Consider the following 11,016-nt stretch of genomic DNA (forward strand, 5'->3'; position numbering starts at 1 on the left):
TATAACAATATTAATATCAGATAATCTCAAGACAAAAACATTAGTTAGAGTTGGGGATGTGGCTCAAGTAGTAGAAAACCTGTCTAGCAAGTGCAAGGTCCTGAGTTCAAGCCCTAACCCTGCCAAAAACAATAATAATTAGCAAGAAGGTTTATACTGGTAAAAGATATCATACACAAGATGATACAAATTTTCCTAAACCTTTATGCTCCTAACAACATATCTTTGAAGACATAAAGCAATTTTGCTTTAGCAAAAATGATAGAAATATAAAATTACAATCACAATAGGGGAAATCAATATATCTTCTTAAGGAAAAACAAATTATGCTGATTTTTTAAAAAATAAGGGAGGGTGTAAAGCAGAGATTCCTAAAGTGCCATTCATACACTTCTGGGTCCATGAAACCTAATGAAGGTTTCTGCCAAATCACAATTATTCTCACATTAGTAATAAAATGATGATGGGACCTACTCAGCTCCAACAAACTGGCATGAAGATTCCTTTACACAGAAGGCATTTGAGACCCAGCAAAATGCAGATGGACACTTTTTCAGAACTTCCCAGAGCCTCTTGAGAGAAGTGGCCATAAATGCTCCCCTTGGAGGAGTTTCCAGCCAAGATGACAAACTGCATTAAATACACATGATCACAAATGCTATCAACCTTCCATTTGCTTCCCTATAGAAGTTCTTTCTCAGGCTTTACCTAAGTTGGCAGATAAACCCCCTTTGAGGGGAACCTCTTTATCTGAATGTTCCTATGTGGATAACATCTTTTCTCCTGTGAATCTGCCTGTTGTCAACTAACTTGCAACACCCCCCAGCCCCTGAGACTTAAACTGAAAAAGGCAAATTTTCCTTCCAACAATATTTGCTCTTTTCACCATGTTGAAATTTGTACTGACTGGCACAAAAGCAGTGACGAATAAAACTTCTGGAGCCTGAGCATAAATCACATTGTGGGCTCCAAGGTTTGCTTGTGGCTGGCATGTTCTCGACACTACACACTTACAGTAAAAAGCAAACAGTTTAACTCAAGAGCAACACCAATGAAGCATAAAATCGCTACTCCTAAGTAAGCATTCTGTGTGATGAAATGCAAGTACACAGAAAGGACTTCAGCCACATTGCTGCATACTTTGGTACAGTGTTTGTCTGGAGTGAAAGCACTTGTGCGGTTGTTCAAGTTGTGACCTGAACAGTTCTTTTCCTTTTTCACTGAGAAAAGGACTGGCAGAAAAATAATGGGCTCTTCAGACTTGTATTTGGTAGACATTTTCTCAAAAAAGAACCAGGCAAGTCTATCACGTCAAGAGCAATAGTTGACAGTAATTGTTGCCAAGGATAAAATCTGAGCTTTCTAGCAACTCCTTCTTAATATTTAAAAACTTTTCTGATGAGATAGGTGGTGATATGAATGAAAGTGATTTTTTGACATTATATAGTAAAATGTGTCAATAATTAGGCCTGTACAAGTCAGTGAACCAGTATTTCCAATGCATGATGTTACAAAATCATGCACAGATAAAAGATCCATTCAAATTACAAGTTAGACCAATGAGTTTTTACAGGAGCAGAGTACAAAAAGTTCATTGTTAGGTTCCAGATTCTACATTGCAACTAACTTTTGAGAAACTATCACTTGGAAGCTTTGGTGTAGTATCAAAGAAGAATGTCAACAATTATACAAAAAGGCTATTTCAAAAGTTCTCCATTTTCCACTTACATATTTGTATGAGATTAGACCTTTCATACACTTCAACCAAAGAAGTATACACAACAGATTAACTGCAAACACAGAGAGTTGGCCGTCTTTTATTAAGTCAGATATTAAACAGATTTACAAGATACAAAACAACTCTATTTTAATATTATTTTTTAGTTTTGAAAAATATTTTCATAAAAATAGTTAATTTATATTACTATGTAATGTGCTCATTATTGCCATAAAGTCTATAATTGTTTAAGTATTTTTAACATTTCCCAGTTTTAACTTCAAATACAATAAAATTAATAGATATAACCCACTTAAATAAAAATTTTCAAAATGTCAATGGATCTTGAGACCAAAAAATTTAAGAACTAGAATAACATAAAGAATAAGCTCCATTTAACATATTTTATTACATATAATAATTATACACAATTACCATTTCTATTATATATTTTGTAACTAACTGCTATTTCTCTTGGACTGATCAATTTTTAATGACTCTGCAGAGAGCCACCTCCCAGGCCTGGCCCAAGAAGACAGTCACCAAATCGTGTCCTCTCATTCCCTCTTAAAGCTGCCATTTAAGGGGGGCCCAGCTTCCTTTCTTTTTCCTCTGTGTTCACTACTACCAACACTGACACTGCTTTCTCAGGGCAAGGAGCTTTATGTGTGTGACAGCATTTTACAAGCTGTGTTAGAATGAGGTCTTGACTTATTGCTGATAAGAGGACTTTAAGCCACTCCTTAGGGTGTCCTCCAGGGTTTTTGGGAATGCCCAGAGTTCACTTCCTGATAGCTTGATGGCTTGGGTCCTTCCACTTAGCTGAAGAAACTTCCGTGGACCATACCTTCGTGATAATAGCAAGGACTATAGACAGGCCATTTCTGGGAACACTCTTTTCCACCTATGTTCATGTGAACTAGCAACAATTTTCAAGCACAGAATTTTCAACCCATACTTAGACACCACACACAAGCAAAACAAAACCCGTATTTCTCTTAAGGGGACTGCTGAGAGATTTGACTCTGCAGAATCACAGACACGTTTACATTAATAATGCAGGAAACCATTTAGCTCAAGTATTTCCTGCTTAACATTTGCGTAACAGTAATGAACCAGAGACTGCCTTTTCCAGCAGTTTCTGAAAGGGGGCAGCTTCTCTTCAGCACTTAGCAGGGAACCAGGAACTCAGCCTGAGGCATTGGCAGAGGAAACTTTGTGACCTGTCTTTACCTGCTCCAGAATTCCTACTTCCTTCTCCCTGGGCTAGAGCTTCTATTACTCCAGAATGTGTTAGAGGAAGTGCTTTGGTGAGATACGGGCGTTTGTGCTCCTAGTTACACTATTTCAATTTTTTTGGTTGACGATTTCCATGATAAAAGTTGAGAAAACAAAAGAAGCAGGACATTACTCCTTAGAATTTCCTATTATTCCTTATGTACAGACAGTTCTCAACTTACAATGATTTCACTTATGACTTTTAACTTTATCATGGTGCATAAGCAACACATTTGGTAGACACTATACTTCAAATTCTGAATTTTGATTTCCCCAGATATGTTGTGTGATCTTGCAATAGTGGACGTTGGAGGGAAAGCCCAGCTCTGTATGGGTCAGCGGTGAGGTGGCGAGGTGAACCCACACTCCACCCCTCGCCCTGTAGGTTACCTGTATTTAATGTCCTTTCAACTAATGATTACTTCAGTTTACAATGGGTTTACTGGGAAAGCCCATTTTAGGTCTTTTAGAGAAGATTTTGTTTGTTGTGGCCGTTATTTGTCAAATGCTAGAGGACCCAGGCAGGGCAAAGGCCCATGGTTACCGTCCTTGGCTCATCTGGTTCTACCACAAATCAAGTGGTCCTGGCTCTGAATCTATTTTAACTTTCTCCCTGGTCCCTATCAGTGACTTCATTCAAGCTTTACATATCTCACTAAAAACAAGCCAACAAACCAGCAAACGACAACGTAGTGCTGCCCTCAGGGGCCATCTCTCTAGTTGACAGTTTCCTTTGTAAAACAAGGAGAAAGAAAATCAGAATCATGACAGGGGTTCCAGAAAAGGCCATCAATTCTGTTAGGAAAAAACGCCGCTCACACAGAAAGCTCAGGAGAAAAGTCTCACGTCCAAGAGCAAAGTTTAATGCCAGGCTGGAACCGCCAGGCTGGTCCGGGGGAAAGATGGCGCAGCCCTGGCTCTGGGCGAAGCGTGGCTTTTATAGAAGGGGGAGGGTAAGGAAGTTAGCGCATGCGCGGTAGTCTCTGGTAGGGGTGGGGCTGTCTTAGAGCGCGGGAATTTCTGTTTAGGGCGGGGCTGTCCTTGGGAGTTTCTCGAGTGAGGTCTGAGGATAAAATGGCGACATTACTGTTCTATCAAATCCTGTCAGAGGATTTGGAACTCTACAGAAAAGGCAGCTTCTGTTCCCACCTGTAGGATTTTGAGAGCAGGGATGGGTGCACTGTGGGAGCGAGGATCTGCCAGGGTAAAGACTAGACACCTTGTTAGTGCCAGGGCAGGCTGGGGAGCGAGCTGCCAGGTGCCTGTAATGGGGAGCACAGGAGGCTGTCATTATTAACAAGGTTGGGCAGCATTTCCCATGGTCGTGGTCAGCTGATGATCTGTTTGCATTTTACATATTTGGTTTGGTCTTAGAACTTGGCCTTGGAGCTCCACAATCTTCTACTTCTGCGAGTTATAAAAAGCTTCTTTTTTGTTGTCTTGGAAGGAAATGCATATTTAGCAGTGGTGCCAATTCCGCTTTTATTTGAGACCTTTGCTGGTGGATGTTGGGGCATGTGACCATTCTACCCTTATTTGGTTCATGATCATTTGAAAAAGGAGAAAAGAATTCTTTAGCCGCAAATTCCAGATCATGGTTTCTCACATTTTCTCCAGCTGGGACTGCAGGTTCTGAATCTCAACACTGCCACATAAGAGATACATGTAAAGCTGTAATTTTGAAATGCAAAAGTCATTTTTGTTACTAACTACAGATTTAGTAAAATCTTGTCAAACTATTGACTTTGTGTGGTAACCAAAAAGTTGAGCTCATGGGCGCACGGGTTTGGGACCCAAGCTGCTCGGGGCTCAGTTCTTCAGCTGTGAGCAACGGGTAATTTAACCTCTCTCATACTCAGTTTTCTATGAAACCAGTGCGATTCAAATATGAATTGCAGCTCAGATCTGGAATTGTGTGATAATGACGCATTAAAAAAGGCATGAATCCGACTGTGAAAAGATTAAAGAATGATGTATTTCTTTGAAATTAGAGACCTTTTCAGTTGATGGGCACTTACAATTGGTGGCTTTCTTTCCTTCCTGTCTCTCCCTCCTCTCCACTTCTTCCTCCTCCTCTTCCTCTTCTTCCTCCTTCTCCTCCTCCTCTCTTTCTCTCATTAACACATAAAAAAATAATGTGCCTTGCAATTGAGTATAGTCTGTAGCACCTTAGATGACATGAAATGTGGTAGTCTGTGGTGAAGTTTACTTGGGGATATGGAAGAAAGAGTACGTTATATACCACATACCAGAACTTTGAAAAATCTTCTCCAAATGTTGCACTTTTCCCAAAATTCTTCTCCCCTCTGTGCTGGCCATGACCCTTTCTCCTACCAGCTCTCCAGCCCAGCCCCTCATGTCCTACCTCACATCATCTCCTGCTTTCGTGTTTCCTTACTCTCTTATCCCACTCCTAATCACCTACCTCTCTCCAGCTCTTGAGGTCTCCACGTTTTTATTCTAGTTTAGCTCTTTCTGGCCCTCTATGTCTATTTTTGTCTCTGTTTCTCTCCTTTTCTATTTCCTACCCTCAATAGAACCCTGCCAAGGAAAATAAACCATTCTCCATAGCCAGGCATGGTGGTGCATACCTGTAATCCCAGCATTCTGAAAGCAGAGGCAGAAGGATTGTGAATTTGAAACCAGCCTGGGCTACATAGCAAGACTGTATCTCAAAAAACAAAGGTCATCCTAATTCTCACTCTACAGGGGACCTGCTTTCAGTCTAGTGAAAGTGTACTCTTCTCCTAATAAATCAGACTACCATTTTCACTATTAAAAAAACTAAGCTAAACAACAAAAGACTGCTCCTAGGAATCTACTTCTTAGAAGGTGAAGAGCAGGGAAGTAATTATTTATACTTAATATTTCATTTTTTTGTGGTTTCATGGGTAATAGTATCTACCTCAGGAGACTTTTGTAAAGATTAAATGAGACTTGGCAAGTTGCTGGCACATGTTAAGAATTCAGTAAATGTTAGCTGCCATTATTTACTGTTCTTCTTTAAGTGCTTGTACCGTCAACATCGTAACAACAGAGGGAAAGAAAAGAAAAAAAAATGGCCAAAGGGAAAAGAATCACCCATGGTCTCAACACCATCAGTGTTGCTGGTAATAATCATAAAACTGCAATGGCAAAATTTGACTTTTGTGCTTTTCTGGTGACAGAGCATTCTTGTGAATCATAGTCCATAAATGGAGCTATAAAAGGGTGAAACGCAAGTCATTGTGCATTTTAATGGGTTTTATCACATAGCATTCTGTGATATTTTTAGATCAGCACAGAGGAACTAGCTGTCACCTTCTTTCTGTATCTAACCTCTTTCTCCAGAGGAAGAACTTTCTCAGAAACTTTTTTTTTTTTAAAGATAAAGAAATCACCTGGAAGCGAGGTGGGATGGGGAATAGAGGGAGGGGAGGCATGAAGATAGGGGGGAGAAATGACCCAAACAATGTATGCACATGTGAATAAATTAATAATAATAATAAAAGACAAAGGAATCTTCTGGGAAATATCCAAGAGCACTTTAAAACAAACAAACAAACAAACAAAAAAACCAACCTTTAAAATTTAGGGTAGTAATTTAAAAAATTGCTTTCCTGTTTCTAGTCTGGAAGATAAGAAGAAACTTTGCAGAGATGCAGTCACACCCAGTGATCCTGGTTGTCACTTTGCATCATATCTGTGGGAATTAAAGAGACTACCTCAAAGTCTGAGACTAAGAAGAAGAGCCTGCGATGGACTGAACTACTGTATCCCGCAGTTCATGTTGAAGCCCTGACCTGATAGGATGTACTGGGAGCGAGGCTTTGGGAGATTATTTGGATGAGCTAAAGTCACAAGGGTAGGGCCCTCGTGATGGGTTTAGCGCCCTCAAGACAGGAGACTCCAAAGAGCTTGTTCCCTCCTTCTCCATAAGACAGGTCATGTGAGCACACAGAAAGATGGTGGCTGCCTATGAGCCAAGGAAGGGGTGGGGCCCTGGAATGAAATCTACTGTGCTGGCACCTTGATCTTGGACGTCCAGCCTCAACAGTGAGAAGTAAACATCTGGGGTTAAACCACGAAATCTGTAGTGTTTATTAGCAAGCCCAGGCCAACTAGGACAGTCTGGGGGCCTCCCATAGTCAGAGTCAGCAGACAGAACTTTCTGAGGCCAGCCTTTCCAGGAGAAGGACAGTATCCTTGAAGCAGTGTGACAGTTGAGACCCTGTCAGAAGGGAAGGACATGTGCATACGATTGTTAAACCAAAGGAAGTCTTGATGAATCTCAAAATCCGGAAGTCTTTAGAAATCGCAGCATGAAACTTAACTGTTCCTCGAGGTCTTGGCGGGCTGCAGGGAGGAGACTGCGCATTGGTGATCACTGCAGGAGTGATTGCTTTCTTGTGGGTTCCATGCACTGCTTAGATGGTGATGCCCCTGGCCTGTGGGGCACAGCTCAGAGTCCTTATGTGGGAACTGGTACAGTGATCACTGGTACCAGAGAGGTTTGCTCTACCTCCAGGAAAACAGAGACTCCCCAAAAGGGTAATTCTTAGGCTATATAGCTTTTTTCTGGGCTCCAAGAGAGAATAAAAATATGACAAATATAGGAACAGTTTCTAGAGAGTCATGTGACACAAAAACCTCCCTCCAGTTTGCTACATGTTTATATCTTTCTTTCCTATGAGATGGGACCTTTAGGAGATCATCATGAGTTGCCCTGTTCAGTAATGTGGGAAGAATATCAAATTCCTAAAGATAGTTACAGAGAGTGGAGCTGAGAGATAGGAAAGGGAAGGGCAAGGTATGGCAAGGATTAGAGAAAGCGGGAGCTTACTTAAGTCAGATGGCCCAGTGTGAGGCCTAAGAAGGGAGAGCCAGCCGGAGGCTCTAAAGAAGGAATGCTTATGGGATCCAATCACACCTAGGAAAAGGAGCCCAGGCTGTGTGGGCAAAGTAGCCTCTCTCTAAACCTTTATCAAAACCTGCAGCAAAGGCTCTGGGCAAGTGATGGCTATGGGAAATCCCAAAAGAGCAGTGGGGCTCCAGGGACAGGATCCAGAGAAGGGAAGAGATGCATGAAATTGGAAGGAGCAAATTCCTGGGCCACAAGAACAAAAACCCCAGGAAAGGAGAGTGTGAGCCTCTTAGATGCAAAGGTTAAAGGGAAAGATGACTCCCAAGGCCCAGGACTTTCTTGTCTATATCTGAATCACATAGTGACAGTGTGGTTACACTGCTGGGCTCGAGAAGAGACTGGGTACCACCCAACCCCTGGTGAGAGGGGGTCCTGTCCCCTCACCTGGGGAAAAGTCAAAAGGGAGTCACCATTTCAGGGGTAGCAGATTTTGAGGCTCTTGTGGCCTAACTGGAGGTGGCAGAGGGTCTGGTGGGCAGCTATGTGGATGGTACAGAGTTAAGAAGGGAACCCAGGAGAGCCACCATGGCCTTCTGAAATAGCCACCTATCTTTGGGGACAATGCATGAAGGAGGTAACATCTTTACTGCCATAGAGTCAGAAATGGCAGTTTCTTAGTTCATCATTTATAGTTCCATCAGGGAAAAAATTCATTTGTAAAACTTAGCAGTCTTTTACACATGAAATCTAGTTTTATAGAACCCAGTCTGATCAATTGTAGATAGGAGGTCAAATGCAGATATGTTCCTTACAAAATTATATGATTCTCAGGCAGGTTGTTACACAGTACTTAGTCATGTGGCTTTGAAAAGGCATGTGGTAATCTTTTTCTTGAATTTCTAATTTTGGATAATTTTTTAAGCAGAGAAAGTAAAAGCCTAGATTATTGTTCTCACTTAAGTTAGAGAACTACAGTGGAGTCTTGGAGCCACCATGATTGGTGGAAATTATGAAGGGAAAAGAAAATTAAGAAAAGCACAGAGAGGGCTGGTGGAGTGGCTCAAGTGTAGAGTGCCTGCCTAGCAAGCATTATGTTCTGAGTTCAAATTCCAGTACCGCCAAGAAAAAATAAAAAAGAAAGGCACAGATGATTGCTTGCTCAGCCCTCCCTTCCTGAGTGTTCTAAAGCTAACCTTTCTGCTACTGATCTTATATCTGCTCTCTCTCTCTCTCTCTCTCTCTCTCTCTCTCTCTCCTTCCTCTCTTCTCTCTCTTGGTGGGACTGGGGTTTGAACTCAGGGCTTCAACTTGCAAAGCAGGAACTCAACCACTTGAGCCACACTTCCGGTTCATTTTGTTCTGGTAATTTTGGAGATGGTGTCCCAAAAACTGTTTCCCAGGGACTGGCTTCAAGCCATGATCCTCCCAATCTCAATCTCCCACGTAGCTAGAATTACAGGTGTGAGCCACCAGTACCTGGCAATATATCTGGTCTCTTATATCTACCAATACCTTCTGTGCTGCCACTCAGGAACTCTTGAGCTAACGCTGGGCTCAAAACGTTATGGGAAACTCAGGCACCACCCTGCCTACTAGGGTTGAGACGATTAAATGCCAAAGCCTCTTGGAGGATGACTTTGCAACAATTTTGTGTGTGTGTGTGTGTGTGTGTGTGTTAAAATATCCATTCATATAATTTATCATTTTAACCATTTGAAGTGCTCAGGTTAATAGCACTCTATACTCGTGCTGTCTGCAACCATCTCCATCTCCATTTTCAGAACTCTTTCATTCCCAAACTGGAATTCCAACCATAATTCCTCATTCCTCTTCCTCCTAGCCCTTGGCAATCTCCATTTTACTTTCTGTTTCTATGAATTTGCCTATTCTAGGTACCTCAGGTAAGTAGCATCATGTCATATTTGCCCTTTTGTGCCTGGTTTATTTCATTTAACATAATGTTTTTCAAATCCATCCATGTTGTAGCCTATGTCAGAACTTCCCTTCTTTTTAAGTCTGGATTGATGTCTATCAGCATTTTAAATGAACAGACTCTTTTGGTCCAGCTAGTCTACTTTAAGGACTTTGTCTGATGAATATACTTGCATATACACAAGGATGGATATAAAAGGTGTTCATGGCAGACTGTCTTGGTCACCACCCAAAATATATTTTATCCTTTCTTCTTGCTAATAGGACTTGAGTCGACCCAAGTATCAGGAACCACCATGCTTATTCTTCTCCAACTTCAGGGACTAGTAGAAGGCAGGTTCAGTGTTCATTAGGTGGTTTGATGATGTCATTGAAGATCTAGGTTCTTCTTCTTTTTCTTTTTTTCTGTTTTTTTCTTCTAAGCTCATGTCAAATGAGTAATGTATTGTTGTCATAACAAGGTTTGAGGAAAGCACGTCTCACACAATAGTAAAAAACTCAGCCATCATACTTCTGAACCACAGAAGGATTTTCTCACTTTTCTTTCTGCCATCTCAGCATGATGGCAGTCCTCCCTCATGGTCACAAGTTGGCTGCTGGAGCTCTAAGTACTGTCTTTATATGACACTTCCTGGAAGTTTAAGGAGGAGGGTAGAAAGGGGCCTTTTTTTCTTTTTATCTCCCTGTCTCATAACCGAAGAGCAAAAATTTCCCTAACAGCCGCAAGCTGAATTTCACGTGCATTTTATGAACAAAACTGAGTCATGGACCTACCCTCAGAACTATTTCTTTTTGTTTGCTTTTTGAGGCAGGGTTTTGCTACCTAACCCAGGCTGACCTTGAACTCGAGATCTTCCTGCCTCAGCACACTGAGCGCTGGCATTACAGGCGTGAAACACCATACCCAACTTTAGTTCAATTATTGACAATGATGAGCTTTGAACCAATTGTGATTAATCTTTAGTTGGGCTGACCCTGGGTCAACTAGGGGTTTTGTTAACAAGAAAGAAGCAGAAATGGCAACTAGATAAGTAATCTGCCATGACTGGCACTCATAGCTCTTTATATTCTCTTTAATTTGGAATTCTTTTATGGTCTGTTTCTTCTTTCTTTTAAATAATGCTTATGTGTTAAGCATATACATATAAAAATGTTGTATGCTTATCACTCAGTGAGAATATAAGATACATAGAAGAAAACAAAAACTAACTCTTGTGTATATATGTATTCAGATTCTCCAGAGAAA

At 41.2% G+C, this 11,016-nt stretch overlaps 1 non-coding gene across 1 annotated transcript; it reads right to left on the minus strand.

The window, feature by feature from the left end:
• Window positions 1–10,197: 10,197 nt before the first annotated feature.
• Window positions 10,198–10,300, minus strand: LOC141415342 (small nucleolar RNA U13). The gene has a single exon (XR_012440316.1). It is a non-coding gene; the product is annotated as a small nucleolar RNA U13 (small nucleolar RNA).
• Between the last annotated feature and the right edge of the window lie 716 nt (window positions 10,301–11,016).

Source organism: Castor canadensis, chromosome 12, assembly GCF_047511655.1.
Source record: "Castor canadensis chromosome 12, mCasCan1.hap1v2, whole genome shotgun sequence".
Taxonomy (NCBI): Eukaryota; Metazoa; Chordata; class Mammalia; order Rodentia; family Castoridae; genus Castor; species Castor canadensis.